This window comes from Rattus rattus, chromosome 3 (genome assembly GCF_011064425.1).
Source record: "Rattus rattus isolate New Zealand chromosome 3, Rrattus_CSIRO_v1, whole genome shotgun sequence".
NCBI classification, from domain to species: Eukaryota; Metazoa; Chordata; class Mammalia; order Rodentia; family Muridae; genus Rattus; species Rattus rattus.
The window spans coordinates 218,511,298-218,531,752 of record NC_046156.1 but is presented as its reverse complement, the minus strand read 5'-3'; the positions used below and the strand labels follow the sequence as shown (position 1 = coordinate 218,531,752).

Sequence of the window (20,455 nt, the reverse complement as noted above, 5' to 3'; positions counted from 1 at the left end):
TGAGTTGGGGAGGACATAGAGAGGAACTGGGAGGGGTATATTGAAGGGAAATTGTATTTGGATTTTATTGTATAAGAAAAGAATATATAGTTAATAATAAGGAAATTGCACAAAGAAAAATGAAGCAAAGTTAATGTAAATATTTCATTGTAATTTTTCATTGCTCTGATAAAAATGGTAAATATTGAAATATTTGAAATGGTAAAAATTGAAATATTTGTTTTAGAAACAAAAGCAGGTGAGATGGTCTGTTCCTCTATTCGCAGAAATCAAAGGATTGTAAGTTTCTTTAGGCTGCTCGACATTGTAACATGTATTTATAATTCCAGCACTTGGGAAGTCATCCCAGGTAGATCAGAGATTCAAGGTTATCCTCAATTACATAATAAGTTCAAGGCCAGCTGATGTTACATGAGATCCCATCTCAAAACACAGAACAAGCAAAAACAGTCATTATAGCTTAAATCTTCACTAATACTTTTGAGACATTCTATGTAAATGAAAAATTAGCCATGAGAAGGTATCAAACATTTATTGTTTATGTGCCAGTATTACTCATATGTATAAGATATACCAAGAAATTTTTAAAATATATATTAGTTATCCATCCTCTTTTCTAAAGTTATTAGTAACTTAATTGAAGTGGACATTTCTGGTTTCTTTAGGGATTCAGTCGGGTCATGTGATATTTTTCTGGAAACTGTCTTATGGATGGATGTTTTTACTGAAGCAGATAGGTGACAGGATATTTTCCTAACAGTCTGGTGGTGTTTTTCTGGAAGTGCCTGGAAAAAAAGACATATGCTACTGGATGATATTGGTATGCCTTACTATTCTTTGCTGGTCTTTGCTTTGCTGATACGGTCTTTGCTAGTGACACTGCATGCTGTTGGTATGCCTTACCATTCTTTGCTGGCCATCATCTGTCATTACTTCATAGAGAGAAAGGCTTCTTGCTGCTTCTGTGGGACTGGAAACAATTGACAGAGCCTTGAGGTTTCTTCTGGATTGATCTGCATCGCAAATTTATGAATGATGTTTGAAAGTGTTTGGAGCTGCCCTCGATAATTTGTGTGAACTGAACTGCAGCTATCCTGACAACACAGATTGGATTTACTCCAAAGAACTATTTCTGAACAGGTCCACATCCTCCTTTGCACTATTAGCCTTTCCTTTCCACTACACCTGGTGGGTGGTGAGCTAGAGAGAGGATAAATATTTAATAACCCTTATTAAAACTAGGTTTTGAAAAATCTAAACTGATACTTAATAGTCAAAGTGACAAAAGTGAATTAAAAAAGACTAAAGGCCAGTTTCATATATTATCATAAATGAAAAGAAAAATTCTATTTGAAATTGAGTAGTCATGCAAAGTGTCTGTCTTTCTGCATCATATATGTGTTTACTTGTATTTGCATGCACATACAGAGAAAGAGAGCATAATGATCAAGTTAGGTTTCTCTTAGAAAAATTGAGGGTAATGCAGAAAGAAGCAGGAAGAGCACATGTCAGCAGCTTGACAGCACACCTAAAAGCTCTAGAACAAAAAGAAGCAAATACACCCAGGAGGAGTAGAAGGCAGGAAAATAATCAAACTCAGAGTTGAAATCAACCAAGTAGAAACAAAAAGGACCATGAAGAAATCCAACAGAACCAAAAGTTGGTTCTTTGAGAAAATCAACAAGATAGATAAACCCCTAGTCAGACTAACGAGAGGACACAGAGAGTGTGTCCAAATTAACAAAATCAGAAATGAAAAGGGAGACATAACTACAGATTCAGAGGAAATTCAAAAAATCATCAGATCTTACTATAAAAGCCTATATTCAACAAAACTTGAAAATCTACAGGAAATGGACAATTTCTAGACAGATACCAATTACCCGAAGTTAAATCAAGGAACAGATAAACAGTTAACAACCCCATAACTCCTAAGGAAATAGAAGCAGTCATTAAGGTCTCCCAACCAAAGAGAGCCCAGCTCCAGACGGGGTTAGTGCAGAATTCTATCAGACCTTCATAGGAGACCTCATACCAATATTATCCAAACTATTCCACAAAATTGAAACAGATGGAGCACTACTGAATTCCTTCTATGAAGCCACAATTACTCTTATACCTAAACCACACAAAGACCCAACAAAAAAGAACTTCAGACCAATTTCCCTTATGAACATCGGCCTTAAAATACTCAACAAAATTCTGGCAAACCGAATCAAGAGCACATCAAAACAATCATCCACCATGATCAAGTAAGCTTCATCCCAGTAATGCAGGGATGGTTTAATATACGGAAAACCATCAACGTGATCCATTATATAAACAAACTGAAAGAACAAAACCACATGATCATTTCATTAGATGCTGAGAAAGCATTTGACAAAATTCAACACCCCTTCATGATAAAAGTCCTGGAAAGAATAGGAATACAAGGCCCATACCTAAACATAGTAAAAGCCATATACAGCAAACCAGTTGCTAACATTAAACTAAATGGAGAGAAACTTGAAGCAATCCCACTAAAATCAGGGACTAGACAAGGCTGCCCACTCTCTCCCTACTTATTCAATATAGTTCTTGAAGTTCTAGCCAGAGCAATCAGACAACAAAAGGAGGTCAAGGGGATACAGATCGGAAAAGAAGAAGTCAAAATATCACTATTTGCAGATGATATGATAGTATATTTAAGTGATCCCAAAAGTTCCACCAGAGAACTACTAAAGCTGATAAACAACTTCAGCAAAGTGGCTGGGTATAAAATTAACTCAAATAAATCAGTAGCCTTCCTCTACACAAAAGAGAAACAAGCCGAGAAAGAAATTAGGGAAACGACACCCTTCATAATAGACCCAAATAATATAAAATACCTCGGTGTGACTTTAACCAAGCAAGTAAAAGATCTGTACAATAAGAACTTCAAGACACTGAAGAAAGAAATTGAAGAAGACCTCAGAAAGTGGAAAGATCTCCCATGCTCATGGATTGGCAGGATTAATATAGTAAAAATGGCCATTTTACCAAAAAGCGATCTACAGATTCAATGCAATCCCCATCAAAATACCAATCCAATTCTTCAAAGAGTTAGACAGAACAATTTGCAAATTCATCTGGAATAACAAAAACCCAGGATAGCTAAAACTATCCTCAACAATAAAAAGGACTTCAGGGGGAATCACTATCCCTGAACTCAAGCAGTATTACAGAGCAATAGTGATAAAAACTGCATGGTATTGGTACAGAGACAGACAGATAGACCAATGGAACAGAATTGAAGACCCAGAAATGAATCCACACACCTATGGTCACTTGATTTTTGACAAAGGAGCCAAATCCATCCAATGGAAAAAAGATAGCATTTTCAGCAAATGGTGCTGGTTCAACTGGAGGTCAACATGTAGAAGAATGCAGATCGATCCATGCTTATCACCCTGTACAAAGCTTAAGTCCAAGTGGATCAAGGACCTCCACATCAAACCAGACACACTCAAACTAATAGAAGAAAAACTAGGGAAGCATCTGGAACACATGGGCACTGGAAAAATTTCCTGAACAAAACACCAATGGCTTATGCTCTAAGATCAAGAATGCCGACAAATGGGATCTCATAAAACTGCAAAGCTTCTGTAAGGCAAAGGACACTGTGGTTAGGACAAAACGGCAACCAACAGATTGGGAAAAAAGATCTTTACCAATCCTACAACAGATAGAGGCCTTATATCCAAAATATACAAAGAACTCAAAAAGTTAGAACCCAGGGAGACAAATAACCCTATTAAAAAAAATGGGGTTCAGAGCTAAACAAAGAATTCACAGCTGAGGAATGCTGAATGGCTGAGAAACACCTAAAGAAATGTTCAACATCTTTAGTCATAAGGGAAATGCAAATAAAAACAACCCTGAGATTTCACCTCACACCAGTGAGAATGGCTAAGATCAAAAACTCAGGTAACAGCAAATGCTGGCGAGGATGTGGAGAAAGAGGAACACTCCTCCATTGTTGGTGGGATTGCAGACTGGTACAACCATTCTGGAAATCAGTCTGGAGGTTCCTCAGAAAATTGGACATTAAACTGCCTGAGGATCCAGCTATACCTCTCTTGGGCATATACCCAAAAGATGCCCCAACATATAAAAAAAGACACGTGCTCCACTATGTTCATCGCAGCCTTATTTATAATAGCCAGAAGCTGGAAAGAACCCAGATGCCCTTCAACAGAGGAATGGATACAGAAAATGTGGTATATCTACACAATGGAATATTACTCAGCTATCAAAAACAACGAGTTTATGAAATTTGTAGGCAAATGGTTGGAACTGGAAAATATCATCCTGAGTGAGCTAACCCAATCACAGAAAGACATACATGGTATGCACTCATTGATAAGTGGCTGTTAGCCCAAATGCCTGAATTACCCTAGATGCCTAGAACAAATGAAACTCAAGACGGATGATCAAAATGTGAATGCTTCACTCCTTCTTTAAAAGGGGAACAAGAATACCCTTGGCAGGGAAGAGAGAGGCAAAGATTAAAACAGAGACTGAAGGAACATCCATTCAGAGCCTGCCCCACATGTGGCCCATATATATACAGCCACCCAATTAGACAAGATGGATGAAGCAAAGAAGTGCAGAAGTGTAGATCGCTCCTGAGAGACACAGCCAGAATACAGCAAATACAGAGGCGAATGTCAGCAGCAAACCTCTGAACTGAGAATAGGACCCCGTTGAAGGAATCAGAGAAAGAACTGGAAGAGCTTGAAGGGCTCAGACCCTATATGTACAACAATGCCAAGCCACCAGAGCTTCAGGGACTAAGCCACTACCTAAAGACTATACATGGACTGACCCTGGACTCTGACCTCATAGGTAGCAATGAATATCCTAGTAAGAGCACCAGTGGAAGGGAAGCCCTGGGTCCTGCTAATACTGAACCCCAGTGAACTACACTGTTGGGGGAGGGGCAGCAATGGGGGAGGTGGGGGAACACCCATAAGGAAGGGGGGGGGGGGAAGGATGTTTGCCCGAACCGGAAAGGGAATAACACTTTCAAATGTATATAAGAAATATTCAAGTTAATAAAAAAAAAAAAAAAAAAGAAAATTGAGGCAAGATAGATGAACATTTTTTAAATATACTAATTTGTTATATTAGCATATTAAAGGAAGATTTCATAAGACCATTACAAAGATAGAGAAAAATATTCAACACCATACATGTATATTATTAAGAACCACTCAATAGGTATTCTAACCTGATATTTAATGACAAAACTTCAAAGTACTTTTTAATAAAATACAAGATAGCAATGTTTGTGATTACTACTACTCAACATAGCATAAAATTCTAACCAATTTTAAACACTGTCAGGATTTAAAATACATGTTTTTTACATATTTTACGATACATTGACAGAATTGCAATTATACAAAGCACCCAAAAGTAAATATGAAAAACATACTACTGGGTGAAGCAGAATGCTCCATTGCATTGGAAGATACAATATAGATACAATCTATACAGAATTTAGAACCTATAGAGTGTCTCAGAACTTCCTCAATGGTACAGGTGCCCAGCACCTGACCTGACCTGTCTACCAGCTGCACACAGAGTAGAGTCCTTACGGCAAGGCACAGCTCCCAGGAATAAAATATACTTCGTTTTAATTAAGCATAAGTGGCCACATGTGGTTAGCAGAGTATGTTCTGACAGACAAGGTATAGCAGTCTATGGGTTTGGGAGATGAGCACATGAGGTGACTACTCAGTGGTGCTGAGCTCTGGGGAAGCAAATGAAACAGGCAGGAATGGGATGTAGAGGGGCTTGTATTCTCTGACGACAACAACAAAAATGCACATAAATCTAAAGGTCCAGATGCTAATGTTGCTAATATTTGTTTATCTTTGTTTTTCAATGTTTGCAATATATTCCTTTTTAATTTTTCTAGTATTAATTAGAAATTAAATATTTAAATTAAACCTTTCACTTGGTTTATTTTAATTATTTCTCCCACTTAAATGTTAACTCTTTTAAAATGCAAAGTCCTTGACTCTTTAAATAAAATACTTTAAATCCAGTCCATCTTGGCTCACTTCCCTGTGATGACCAGAGGTTTTACCATCCTATAAAGAGTGTTGATTGTCAAAATATCACTATTTGCAGATGATATGATAGTATATTTAAGCGATCACAAAAGTTCCACCAGAAACCTACTAAAGCTGATAAACACCTTTAGCAAAGTGGCTGGGTATAAAATTAACTCAAATAAAACGGTAGCCTTCCTCTACACAAAAGAGAAACAAGCCAAGAAAGAAATTAGGGAAATGACACCCTTCATAATAGACCCAAATAATAAAAAATATCTCGGTGTGACTTTAACCAAGCAAGTAAAAGATCTGTACAATAAGAATTTCAAGCCTCTGAAGAAAGAAATTGAAGAAGACCTCAGAAGATGGAAAGATCTCCCATGCTCATGGATTGGCAGGATTAATATAGTAAAAATGGCCATTTTACCAAAAGCGATCTACAGATTCAATGCAATCCCCATCAAAATACCAATCCAATTCTTCAAAGAGTTAGACAGAACAATTTGCAAATTCATCTGGAATAACAAAAAACCCAGGATAGCTAAAACTATCCTCAACAATAAAAGGACTTCAGGGGGAATCACTATCCCTGAACTCAAGCAGTATTACAGAGCAATAGTGATTAAAAACTGCATGGCTTTGGTACAGAGACAGACTGATAGACCAATGGAACAGAATTGAAGACCCAGAAATGAACCCACACACCTATGGTCAATTGATTTTTAACAAAGGAGCCAAAACCATCAAATGGAAAAAAGATAGCATTTTCAGCAAATGGTGCCTGTTCAACTGGAGGTCAACATGTAGAAGAATACAGATCGATCCATTCTTATCACCCTGTACAAAGCTTAAGTCCAAGTGGATCAAGGACCTCCACATCAAAACAGATACACTCAAACTAATAGAAGAAAAACTAGGGCAGCATCTCGAACACATGGGCACTGGAAAAAATTTCCTGAACAAAACACCAATGGCTTATGCTCTAAGATCAAGAATCGAAAAATGGGATCTCATAAAACTGCAAAGCTTCTGTAAGGCAAAGGACACTGTGGTTAGGACAAAATGGCAACCAACAGATTGGGAAAAGATCTTTACCAATCCTACAACAGATAGAGGCCTTATATCCAAAATATACAAAGAACTCAAGAAGTTAAACCGCAGGGAGACAAATAACCCTATTAAAAAACGGGACTCAGAGCTAAACAAAGAATTCACAGCTGAGGAATGCCGAATGGCAGAGAAGCACCTAAAGAAATGTTCAACATCTTTAGTCATGAGGGAAATGCAAATCAAAACAACCCTGAGATTTCACCTCACACCAGTGAGAATGGCTAAGATCAAAAACTCAGGTGACAGCAAATGCTGGCGAGGATGTGAGAAAGAGGAACACTCCTCCATTGTTGGTGGGATTGCAGACTGGTAAAACCATTCTGGAAATCAGTCTGGAGGTTCCTCAGAAAATTGGACATTGAACTGCCTGAGGATCCAGCTATACCTCTCTTGGGCATATACCCAAAAGATGCCCCAACATATAAAAAAGACACGTGCTCCACTATGTTCATCACAGCCTTATTTATAATAGCCAGAAGCTGGAAAGAACCCAGATGCCCTTCAACAGAGGAATGGATACAGAAAATGTGGTACATCTACACAATGGAATATTACTCAGCTATCAAAAACAATGACTTTGTGAAATTTGTAGGCAAATGGTTGGAACTGGAAACTATCATCCTGAGTGAGGTAACCCAATCACAGAAAAACACACATGGTATGAACTCCTTGATAAGTGGCTATTAGCCCAAATGCTTGAATTACCCTAGATGCCTAGAACACATGAAACTCAAGACGGATGATCAAAATGTGAATGCTTCACTCCTTCTTTAAAAGGGGAACAAGAATACCCTTGGCAGGGAATAGAGAGGCAAAGATTAAAACAGACACAGAAGGAACACCCATTCAGAGCCTGCCCCACATGTGGACCATGCATATACAGCCACCCAATTAGACAAGATGGATGAAGCAAAGAAGTGCAGGCCGATAGGAGCCGGATGTAGATCTCTCCTGAGAGACACAGCCAGAATACAGCAAATACAGAGGCGAATGCCAGCAGCAAACCACTGAACTGAGAACAGGACCCCCGTTGAAGGAATCAGAGAAAGAACTGAAAAGCTTGAAGGGGCTCGAGACTCCATATGAAGAACTATGCCAAGCAACCAGAGCTTCCAGGGACTAAGCCACTACCTAAAGACTATACGTGGACTGACCCTGGACTCTGACCTCATAGGTAGCAATGAATATCCTAGTAAGATCACCAGTGGAAGAGGAAGCCCTGGGTCCTGCTAAGACTGAACCCCCAGTGAATGTGATTGTTGGGGGGAAGGGGTAATGGGGGGAGCATGGGGAGGGGAACACCCATGATGAAGGGGAGGGGTAGGGGTTAGGGGGATGTTGTCCCGTAAACCGGGAAAGGGAATAGCACTCGAAATGTAAATAAGAAATACTCAAGTTAATAAAAATAACTAAATAAATAACTAAATAAATAAATAAATAAATAAAATAAAAATTAAAAAAAAAAGAAAGAAAGAAAGGTACAGCCAGGAAGGGGCTCGCACTTGTATCTGCAGCATTCCCTACTGAAACAGGAAGACCAAGACTTTCTGGGGCACTTTGTCAAAAACAAAAGGGAACTTTTTCCTCAGTGTAAAGCCTCTTTATTATCTAATGATCACAGGCCCAGAACGGATAAAAATAGAAGTTGTAACAGTAGAAATCTACAAAACCATGAGACAAATAAAACAGTAAACCCGCGTAATAATGAAGTAACTTAAGAAGACACTAACATTGGAGAGGGAGGACGATGCTTGCTTGGGTTTGTTTGTACCTGAAATGAATTCCTACCCAAAGCAAAATTAACAACAGCAATAAAGACGTCTAAGAGGAAGACAAAAACCTCTGAGGAATCCTAATTTTTCTTCTTGTTTCAGAAGACACACCAAATCATAGCAATCAATATACTAATAAATTAACTCCTGGGCTGCAGAGATGACTCAGAGGTTAAGAGAACTTGGCTGCTCTTCCGGAGGTCCTAAGTTCAATTCCCATCAATCACATGGTGGCTCACAACCATTTGTAATAGGATCCCATGCTCTTCTTCTGCTATGAATGAAAACTTATACATATAAAGTAAATAAATATTTTTAAATAAGTTATCTCCTAGTAAATAATATATAAATAAATTTTTAAAAATCTAATAAATTACCATGCCTCTGAAAACTGTTACACTGCTTCCGGTATCTTATGTGAGCACAGGGATACTTCAGTTTTAAGAAGCTTATAATTTTCTTGGAAAATCATCCTGAGTGAGGTAACCCAATCACAGAAAAACACACATGGTATGAATTCATTGATAAGTGGTGGATATTAGCCCAAATGCTTGAATTACCCTAGTTGCACAGAACACATGAAACTCAAAAAGGATGACAAAAAATGAAAATGCTTCACTCCTTCTTTAAAAGGGGAACAAGAATACCCTTGGCAGGGAATAAGAAGGCAAAGTTTGGAACAGAGGTTGAAGAAACGCCCGTTCAGAGCCTGCCCCACATGTGGACCATACATATACAGCCACCAAACTAGATAAGATGGATGGAACAAAGAAGTACAGGCTGACAGGAACCGGATGTAGATCTCTCCTGAGAGACACAGCCAGAATACAGCAAATACAGAGGCGAATGCCAGCAGCAAACCACTGAACTGAGAGCGGGACCCCCGTTGAAGGAATCAGAGAAAGAACTGGAAGAGCTTGAAGGGGCTCGAGACCCCATATGTACAACAATGCCAAGCAACCAGAGCTTCCAGGGACTAAGCCACTACCCAAAGACTATACATAGACTGACCCTGGGCTCCAATCTCATAGGTAACAATGAATAGCCTAGTAAGATCACCAGTGGAAGAGGAGGCCCTTGTTCCTGCCAAGACTGAACCCCCAGTGAACGTGATTGTTGGGGGGAGTTCGGTAATGGGAGGAGGATGGGGAGGGGAACACCCATATAGAAGGGAAGGGTAGGGGCTAGTGGGGGATGTTGTCCTGGAAACTGTGAAAGATAATAACAATTGAAATGTAAATAAGAAATACCCAATTTGGGATTGGGGATTTAGCTCAGTGGTAGAGCGCTTGCCTAGCAAGCGCAAGGCCCTGGGTTTGGTCCTCAGCTCCGGAAAAAAAAAAAAAAAAAGAAATACCCAATTTAATAAAGATAGAGGAAAAAATAAGATTATAATTGACCCAAGAGTTTTCTTGCCATTATTTTTAACCTTCTTTATTATTTTAATATATTTTCTATTTTTTCAAAATCTCATTTTCCATAAATTTTTCAGACTATACCTTTGGTGATTGGTGGTAATGCCTTTAATCCAGTACTTGGTAGACAGACACAAGAAGATCTCTGAGGCTGAGGCCAGCCTGGACTACAGAGCTCCAGGGTAGCCAGCCAGGGCTGCACAGAAATCTTGTCTCAAAAAAAAAAAAAAATCCAATTTCTGAACTTCTGTCTCTAAATCAATCTAAAAGTATTTTATATAATACTCAAATTTCCAAGTTGAGTTGGTTATTTCATTTACATAGGTGGTTTGTATAATATTCCTTGCATTTCTATAAATTTCCAAAGCCAAGACATAGAAAAAAAGCAAAGGAAAGGAGAGGATTTTGTGAGAGGTTCCTGTCTAAGCCAACTATTGGCAGAAGGCCTTTGTGTGAAGTGTTTCCAAGATCTCAGTGTGAAAGGCAGCCAAAGGCCCCACAAAAGAATAGGCTCCAAATGGCTCACTACCTTTCACCTTTGACCCTTTGCCCAGCTGTCTCATACTTTGTAAACTTAAAATCCTGTGAGTGAAGGCTTTCCAATTCTGTTTACAAATAGTGTACTTATTTCTCAGGAACAGCTTGGCAAGACATATCCAAGCCACATGACCATGAGTTGTCATAGAAACCATGGGCCACAGACTTTTCTTACAATTAAGCCAAAGCTGCAACATTTTTGACTGGTTGAAATCAGCCTTGAATTATACAGCAAACATCAATCATTTAATTTTCTGTATAGTTTACCCAAGTATTAATACAGAAAATATGACAGCAATCAGTTGACTGCCAAACGGTATCAGTTATGGCTTCTTATGTGGAAGAGGGAAAAAGTAACAATTTTCAACCTGAGTATTAAAAGTTGATCTCAGGACTAAACAGTTGGCAGAGTGCTGACAAGAGTTTGCTGCCCTTGTGGAGCATCTGAGTTCACTTCTTAGTACTGTCACAGCAACTCACAACTTTTGCCTAACTCCAGTTCCAGGGGATCATCTGACAGCCTTTTCTAGCCTCCAAGAGCACCAGGTATACATATGGTGTACACACATACATGAAATCAAACCACTCATGCACATAAAATAAAATGTATAAAATTGAAAAGTCAATCTCAACTCCTACATTGCCCTATATATTGGTAAGTCATTACTATACAGCAAAAAAAAAAAAAAAAAAAAAAAAACCAATGTTCTAGGTATTTACATTTTCAAATTCTGATCTTTAAGTTAGACTATGTGCTGTGTATTTTCCTGAAAACATTTCTTGCTTAAGACCATTACCTCTGGCATGTCTGAACTTTGATCTCTCAAGGCTGCAACTTTGATCATTTTATTGCTTTTTTAAAACAAATCGATTAATTAATTCTCACAAAATATTAATAAGCACAAACAAAACTGGATTTCCTTTTATCCTGTGAAAAGTTATTTTAAGTATAAATAAATCAGTGGCTTCCTAGACAGCCAGTTGGTAAAATGCTTGTTATTCAAGCATGAAGACCTATGTACAGATTTCCAGGATCCACATCAATAGCCAGGCATGGCAGTGTGTCTGTCACCCCAGAGTTATAGAAGCAGAGACAGGAGAATTCCTGGATCTCACTTGCCTAACTGAATCCGTGATCTTTGAGTTCAATGAGAGATTTGACATCAAGAAGTCTAAGTAGGAAGTGATTGAGGAAGAGATCGCTATTTCTCTAGCCTTCACCTTTGTGCACTTACACACACACACACACACACACACACACACACCACATACATACACCCAAACATTGCATGTACTACCCACCCAAATACCAATACGTACATACAAACACTGAGATATTATGTTTCAGAGGTATTATATTTACTGTGTCATAAGGATAAATAATAAGGAAATGGATTTATTATCTTCTGAAGATATCATGAACTTCAGAAACAGGGCTCAGAGGCTACTCTGCTGGAACTGCCCGGATGCCTCCTTTTTGAGAACTACTTTTCCTGATACCAGAAAGAGCCATGAAGACTCCAAAAGATGGAAGCAACCAATAGGCCTAGCAATCTATGGTACCTGTGAACCAAAAAATGAGCATGGTGGCATGATCATCCTAAGGGTGCAGCAGTGGCATATATATCTTAAGAGTAACCAACTTAAGTAGGAGTAATGGAACTTAAGTCCCCCTCAACAGGAGGAATGGCATATTCCTTGTTCTGGAAATATAGGCAATTCCTAAGTAATAGTGAAGAGGTGGATCTTGAGGAGAACCTACCAACTATCAGTTATCTAAGACAGCACAATCACTAACAACAACCGTTTTATACTAAAAACAGATCTTCCTTTGCCCTAGTGCTGCAACCGGCCGAACAGCAGCTGCAGCCTCCCTTTTGCCTCACCATGCATCCTGTGGATCCCACATACTATCATCTCCAGGCCTCCCACCCCTGACTTGTTGCTGTGTCCCACCCCCAACTCCAGAGGACACTCTCCAGAGGACTCAACCACAAGCCATACCTGCCAGAAGACCAGATAATCTGCCTGCAAACTTTCTCTGTTCCCTCAGCAACCTAATTACATGGGCTCCTTGCTAGCACTGTAACAGAACATCAGCTGCAGCCCCCTTTCCTCTAGTCTCCTCCTCCTATGGATCCCACTTGACTTTCCTCCCTCTATCCCCACTTGCACCCTAGCATCCAGTACCAGTAGGCATTCCCTGTTAACACAACAGGACAGGAAAACAGGCAACACATGGTCATCACAAATATCTGAAAATTCAGAGAACAAACAGAAATCAAGAAATAAAACATATCCAAAAGAAATAAATCCATAAATCTGTACTTAGACCTATAGTCACCCCAAACCAGATACCTAGGTGCCAACTTAATAACACAATCAATAATAGTCAGGGAAATATGACTCCACTAGAGCTCAATTATCCTACAACATGAATATTCCAACAGAGCTGAATCACAAGAAAAATGCCTTAAAAAGAACTGTACAAAAACTATAGAGATCCTTAAAGATAAAATGAATAAATCTCTTAAAGAAATCCAGAAAACTACAAACAAATAATTTGAAGAAATGAATAAATCCCTTAAAGAAGATCAGGAAAAGAACATGAAAGAATATACCTCCTTTTTAGCACCTCATGGAACTTTCTCCAAAACTGACCACATACTCAGTCACAAAACAAATGTCAACAGATGCAAGAAAATTGAAATAACCTGCTGCATTCTATTAGATATACATCAGATAGCTATATCTATCTAAACCTGAATATTAAAAAACAACAGAAACAACAAAAACCTACTAAATATTTGTATACAGAATGACTACTGTGTCGAGGCAGGAATAAAGAAGGAAATTGAAGACTACCTAGATTTCGATGAAAATGAATACACAACATACCCAAACATGGGACAAAATGAAAACAGTGCTTAAAAACAAAGTTCATAGCACTGAGTGCCTTCATAAAGGAGTTGGAGAGATCTCATACTAGCAACTTAACAGCACACCTGAAAGCTCTGTAAGAAACAGGAACAAATGAACTCAAGAAGATAGCATGAAATACTCAAACTGAGAGCTGAACTCACTGAAGTAGAAACAAAGAGAACAATACAAAAAATAAATGAAACAAAGAGTCAGTTCTTTGAGAAAACCAACAAGATAGACAAACCTTTATCCAAACTAACTAAAAGACAGAAAGAGAATATCCAAATTAATAAAATCAGAAACATAAGGGGGACATAACAGCAGACACTGGGAAAGTTCAAAGAATCATTAGGTCTTACTTCAAAAACCTGTACTCCATAAAATTGAAAAATTTTAAAGAAATGGACAATTTTCTTGATAGATACCACACACCAAAGTTAAATTAAGATCAGATAAACAATTCAAATAGACAAACAAGCCCAGTGAAATAAAAGCAGTCATTGAAAGTCTCCCAACCAAAGAAAGCCCAGGGCCACCCAGTTTTACCATGGAATTCTACCAGACTTTCAGAGAAAAGCTAATGCAAATTCTCCTTAAATTATTCCATAAAATAGAAACATTGCCCAATTCAGGCCACAGTCACCCTGAAATCTAAACCACAAAGAGACTCAACAAAGAAAGAGAATTACAGACCAATTTCTCCTGTGAACATAGATGCAAAAATATTCAATAAAACTCTTACAAACTGAATCTAAGAACACAGAAAATATCATCCACTATGATCAAATAGACTTCATCTCAGAGATGGAGGAATGGCTCAAAATACAAAATTCAGAAATGTAACCCACTATATACTCAAACTGAAAGGGAAAAAACCCACATAATCATCTCATTAGATACAAAGGGGAGAGAGTGTGGAGAGAGACCAATAAAATTGAGGGGCTCTTGGGGAGCAGTGTGGAAACCTAGTTCAGTAGAAACTTCCTGAAATTACGAAGGTGATCTTAATAAGGATTCCTAGTAATGGGGGATATGGAGTCTGTACTGACCATATTTGTAGCCAGACAAGGCTCCCAGAGATGGGATTGAGTTACACTCATTCAGTTGTTGGCCAACGAGGTCCTATAGAGATCCCCAATACCAAGGTTGATGCTAGGACAGAGAGTTGCTCTCTGAAAACTGACAGCAAGGCCTCTTTGCCAATGACAACACCCATACAACTTGTTGGACATGGAGACATCAAGTAGGTGCCTGCTTGAAACGTTCACCATTATGCTCTAGTCTTCTTTAGTAGAGGAAGGTACTCTACAGAATACAGAAAGAGAAACCTGGACACCCACCCTATCACAATATCTTCCATCAACAGTCTGTCCTGCCTGCAAGATATGCTAGGACAATGGTAGCACAGAACTTGTAGGATTATCAAATCAATTTGTGATTTAACTGAAGGCCTAATCCACAAGAGGGAGCCCATGCCCAATACTGCTTGGAGTTCTTAATGACATTCTGCTATGGTCATAGGTCAATGTCTTGTCCAGTTTTCATCACAGAGGCTTCGTCCAGGAGGTAGGAGGCAAATGCAGAGACCCACAGACAGATATTATGTGGACAGAATGTCTAAATTGGAGATGTCCATCAGGTCTCTCCTCTCAGAGCTTGTTGAGTCACATTGAAGAGGGGAAGGAAATATTGTGGGAGTCAGAGGCAGTGGAGGATACCACTGAATGGACCATTGAATCAACTAAGCAGGGACCATATACGCTTGCAAGCATGTGGCCTACATGGGACTGTATTAGGTCTTCCGTGTATTTGTTATGGCTGTAACTTGGTGGTTTTGTCAAACTAATTACTGTGGAAGCAGGTGTGTCCTGTACTCTTTCACCTGCTCTTGAGACTCTTTTCCTCCTGTTGAGTTGTCTTGTCTAGCCTTAATGTAAGTGCTTTTGCGTTGTCTTATTGTGTTGTTTTGTCATGTTTGGTTGACATCTCTTGGAGGTTTGCTTTTTTTTGAATGGAGACAGAGACAGAGTAAAGGAGGGGAAGGAAATAGGATGAGTCCATGTGGGGAACTATGCTCAGCATGGATCGTGTGAGAGAAGAATCTACCTTCAATTTAAAAAATAAATTCAGGGATGGAGAGATGGATTAGCAGTTAAGAGCAGTGACTGCTCTTCCAGGGGTCCTGAGTTCAATCCTCAGCAACCACAGGGTGGCTCACAACCATCTGTAATGGGATCCAATGCCCTCTTCTGGTGTGTCTGCAGATAGCTTACGTGTGCTCATATAAAAATAAATAAATAAAAAATAGATTCATTCAAACAATAGATTCTGATTATGGTTCCCCCTTCCCTAATTCTTCCCAGATCCTCCCCAGATCTCACACACCCAAATCCATTGGTATCTCTCATTTATAAAAAAAAAAAATAAGTATCTAAAAAAGATGAATGAAAAAAGCAATCCATCTTTTTTGGTCTCTCTCATTGATAAAAATAATAAGTATTTAAAATAAATGACAAAAACAATAATGATAAAACAAAGTGAAATGAAAGATGCCTAAATAGAACAAAACAAACCATCAGATAAACAACAAGCCAAAAAAATCATAAAAAACATTACCAAACAAACCATTTTGAGATATATATATTATATTTGAGATATGTATATATTATACACACATATATATATATATATACAAATGTATTTGGACTATATATAGACCTGTGTGTGTGTGTGTGTGTGTGTGTGTGTGTGTGTGTCCAAAATATACATTGAGTTCATTTTGTGTTAGGCTCTAATGTTGGGCATGAGGCCTGCCCTTGGGTGAGATTTGTGTATCCCCTGAGACTCCACCTAAAAACAATCTTAACATTTGTCCTCACACCCGAGACCATTTTATTTCTCACCCCATCAAGGAAATTTCTCTTTGCAGCAGACAGAGACCATTTCAGAAAGACACAACCAACCAAACTTTAGAGTTGTGGAGCCTAGTCCCAGTGGACATATCTACCAAATACTCCTGTACTTAAAGCTCAAGGCACATTAACATTGTAGGAGAGGAGGCAAGAAAATAATAAGAGTAAGAGGGTCAGAGAATCTCCTAGATGTGTCAGAAACTAACTGGAAGTGAGTGCTCAAGTTAAAGACCTGACTTCTGAAGTGGACCATGAGTAAATAACAGTGAGAGAACCTTCATTGCTATCAAGTCTGATAGGGACCAGCAGTAGATCGATCATGAGAGAAATCATCCAGCATTTTAAACAGAAGGAATTCCTGCTTGCTGGGTTGAAATTCTTGCAGGTTTCACGGGACCTTCTTGAGCACTACATCAACATGAAGGATTGCCCTTCTTTATTGTTCTGGTAGAGTATAAGCATTCAGGACCAGTGGCGTCTATGGTCTGGTAGGAGCTGAATGTTGTGAAGACAAGCTGGGTGATGCTTGGAGAGATCAACTCCACAAACTCTCAGCCTGGGACCACCCAAAAAGACTTTTACATCCAAGTTGGCAGTAACATCATTCATAGCAGTGGTTCTGTGGAGAGTGCAGAGAAGGAGATCAGCTTGTGACTGAGATCTTGGTGGATTACAAGAGCTGGTCTGAGCGATAGGAGGGCGCCTTGTTTGCTCTCTACCTATTCGTGTTTTCACAGGCAAGTTTTGTTCCAGTTTCCTTTGACCTGGAATAAACCTCTGAGAGATATGACACCCTGTGCCATGTTAAGTACCACTGGTAAATTTAAATGCTCCATCTCAAAGAAAGAAAAAGAGGAAGAAAGAAAGAAAGAAAGAAAGAAAGAAAGAAAGAAAGAAAGAAAGAAAGAAAGAAAGAAAGATGGAAGAAAGTAGGAAAGAGAAAGGAAGGAAGGAAGGAAGGAGGGAGGGAGGAAGGAAAGAAGGAGGGAGGAAAAAGGAAGGAGGGAAGAAAGAAAAAAGGATAAAAGAAAGAAGGAAGAAGGAAGAAGGGGGAGGAAGGAAAAAGGGAAAAATGAAAAGGGCTTGAAAGATGGCTCAACAATTAAGAGTACTGGCTGCTCTTCCAGAGGTCCTGAGTTCAATTCCCAGCAACCATATGGTGGCTCACAACCATCTGTAATGGGATTTAATGTCTTGTTCTGAAATGCAGGTGTACAGACAGATAGAGCACTCACACACATTAAACAAACAAACAAGCAAACAAATAAATAAATAAATCTTAAAGAGAGGAATCCTTGTTCAGTAGGGGATTACTCCTTACTATTAATCTTCTGCTCTGCCAAACCAGTTAACTATATGTTTCATAAAATACAGCTCCCTAGGAGCAATATAGAGTATTAGGAAGCAAAACCTTGATATGACATCTATACAGTAGAAAGTAGAGTTAAAAAGTTAACTTGTGTTCCTAGAGCAAGGAATTTTAGAGTGCCTTCCTAAAACTGAGGATTTCTTAAAGATAAATTGAAGGCTTAAGACCAAGGGCTTCCCCTTCCACTGGTGCTCTTACTAGGATATTCATTGCTACCTATGCAGTTGGAGCCCAGGGTCAGTCCATGTCTAGTTTTTGGGTAGTGGCTTAGTCCCTGGAAACTCTGTTTCGTTGGCATTGTTGTTTATATGGGGTCTCAAGCCCCTTCAAGCTCTTTCAGTCCTTTCTCTGATTCCTTCAACGGGGATCCCGTTCTCAGTTCAGTGGATTGCTGCTGGCATTCGCCTATGTATTTGCCATATTCTGGCTGTGTCTCTCAGGAGAGATCTATATCCGGTGCCTAGTAAGGGCACCAGTGGAAGGGGAAGCCCTTGGTCCTGCGAAGATTGGACCCCCAGTGCAGGGAAATATTGGAGGTCGCAGTAAGGGGAATGGATGGGGGTAATACCAGTATGGGGGATGGGGAGGGGATGGGGGTTTATGAACAGGAAACCGGGAAAGGGAATAACATTTGAAATGTAAATAAGGAACTATATCTAATAAAGATAATAATCAGAATATAAAGTATGAAAAAAATCTATTTTCAGTGAATGGAATGTCTGTGGCGTGTGTGTGTGTGTGTGTGTGTGTGTGTGTGTGTGTGTGTGTGTCCATGAGCATGTGTGCGCATCAGGAATGCACATGCCATGGCATAAGTTTCCAAAATTCTCTCTTTCCTGGATGAAGTCCTAGGCTCTAACTTACATTTTCATGTCAAGGACCTGTACCAATTAAGCCATTAGCTGACATTAGTTAACATTCTAAATATTTTTTTCTAAAAGCTTAAACACACACAAATTGTTTTCACTTTATAAGCATTTCTACTGTAAGTTTTTTCCTTTTTATTGTCTCTCTCCATACATTATATTTTGATAGTGTTCTTCCCTTCCCCCAACCTCTCCCAGACAGATCTTCCTCCATCCCCCTACCAACTTCATGTGCTTTCCTTAGCTCAGAAAACAAAACAAAACAGAAACACAAACTAAAAAATAACAAACAATAGAAAACACACACACAAATTCAACCCATTTTGTGTTGGGTAATTAATTACTCCTGAGTGTAATTGAAATACCCAGTTTCGTTTGGTTGGAGAAAACACATATTCCCTCTGCAGCAGGTATCAATTGCAAATAGCATCTTGGTTAGAGATGGGACTTTACTGTTTGCATAGTATGGTTTTGTCTGGCTTGAATTTCTACAGGTCTTGCGCATTCTGTCAGCATCTCTGTGAGTTTATATGCGCCTCAGTCTTGTTAACATATATTAAATCTAATTAGAGTTGTTTTTTCAATTAACTTACTTACATACCTGAGTGAACAAGGAAAAGTTGAGCTGGTACTTACATAGAGCCTTCACTCTGGCTGACTAGTGTTTATGGTACTGAAATCTACTCTGAAAATGATCAGAAGACAAAAGTAAACACCATTCCAGCTATGAACCCTTAGATCTACGATGGTAACCCATCTTCATGATATTCTGGTGCAATAGTGGCACGAATGTTGTAGAAATAACCAACCACTGTCTGGTTGGGACTAAGGCTACTCCATGAGATTGAACCCATGTCTGACACTTCTCAAGTGGCCAAGAACCTGAGATTAGATAGTCATGTATCTAGGGAGAAACAATACTATTGCTCTGCTAAATGGGCATATTGATAAATGACTCCTAATGATATTCTGCTATGCCCATAGATCAACATCTCATTCACCCATCATTGGAGAAGCTTCCTCCTACAGTCAATAGGAACTAATACAGAGACTTGCAAATGGCCAATGTGCAGGGAGTGAGAGACCTTGGAACACTCAGTGCTAAATGAGATGCCTTCATCAAACCCCTCCCCTCAGAGCTTAAGGAAGAGGGGGAAACATCGTAAGAGCCAGAGTGAATGGAAGACACCAAGGAAATGCCCTACAGGCACAATAGGACTGAAACCCATACAAATTCACAAGAGACTGGTGGCAGCATTCCCAGGACCTGCAGAAGTCCAAACCAGATGGAAGCCAAGTGTTGAGAAGGGTACTAGGCATGCTCCCCCATCCCTAACTCAGAAACCATTCCCAGTTGTCAACCACTCACAAAGGAAAAATCACTTTTCTCTAATTGTCTTACTAGGTACACAACACAGTTAAGGGCAGACCCCATACCCAAAAAACGATGGCCAACACAAATCAAGTTC

At 39.1% G+C, this 20,455-nt stretch overlaps 1 long non-coding RNA gene across 4 annotated transcripts in view; it reads right to left on the bottom strand.

Annotated features, from left to right (window-relative positions):
- Window positions 1-807: 807 nt before the first annotated feature.
- The window catches only part of LOC116897346, a 55,024-nt gene continuing 35,376 nt past the window's right edge, over window positions 808-20,455 (bottom strand). The window contains exons 4-5 of one of the 4 annotated variants that reach the window (XR_004387422.1): window positions 19,623-19,671; window positions 16,554-17,370 (exon numbers count right to left, since the gene is read on the bottom strand). This is a non-coding gene — a long non-coding RNA (uncharacterized LOC116897346). Of the gene's footprint in view, window positions 971-16,553; window positions 17,371-18,950; window positions 19,672-20,455 lie in introns of those variants that run through there. The other 3 variants (XR_004387419.1, XR_004387420.1, XR_004387421.1) reach the window with 3 other exon arrangements.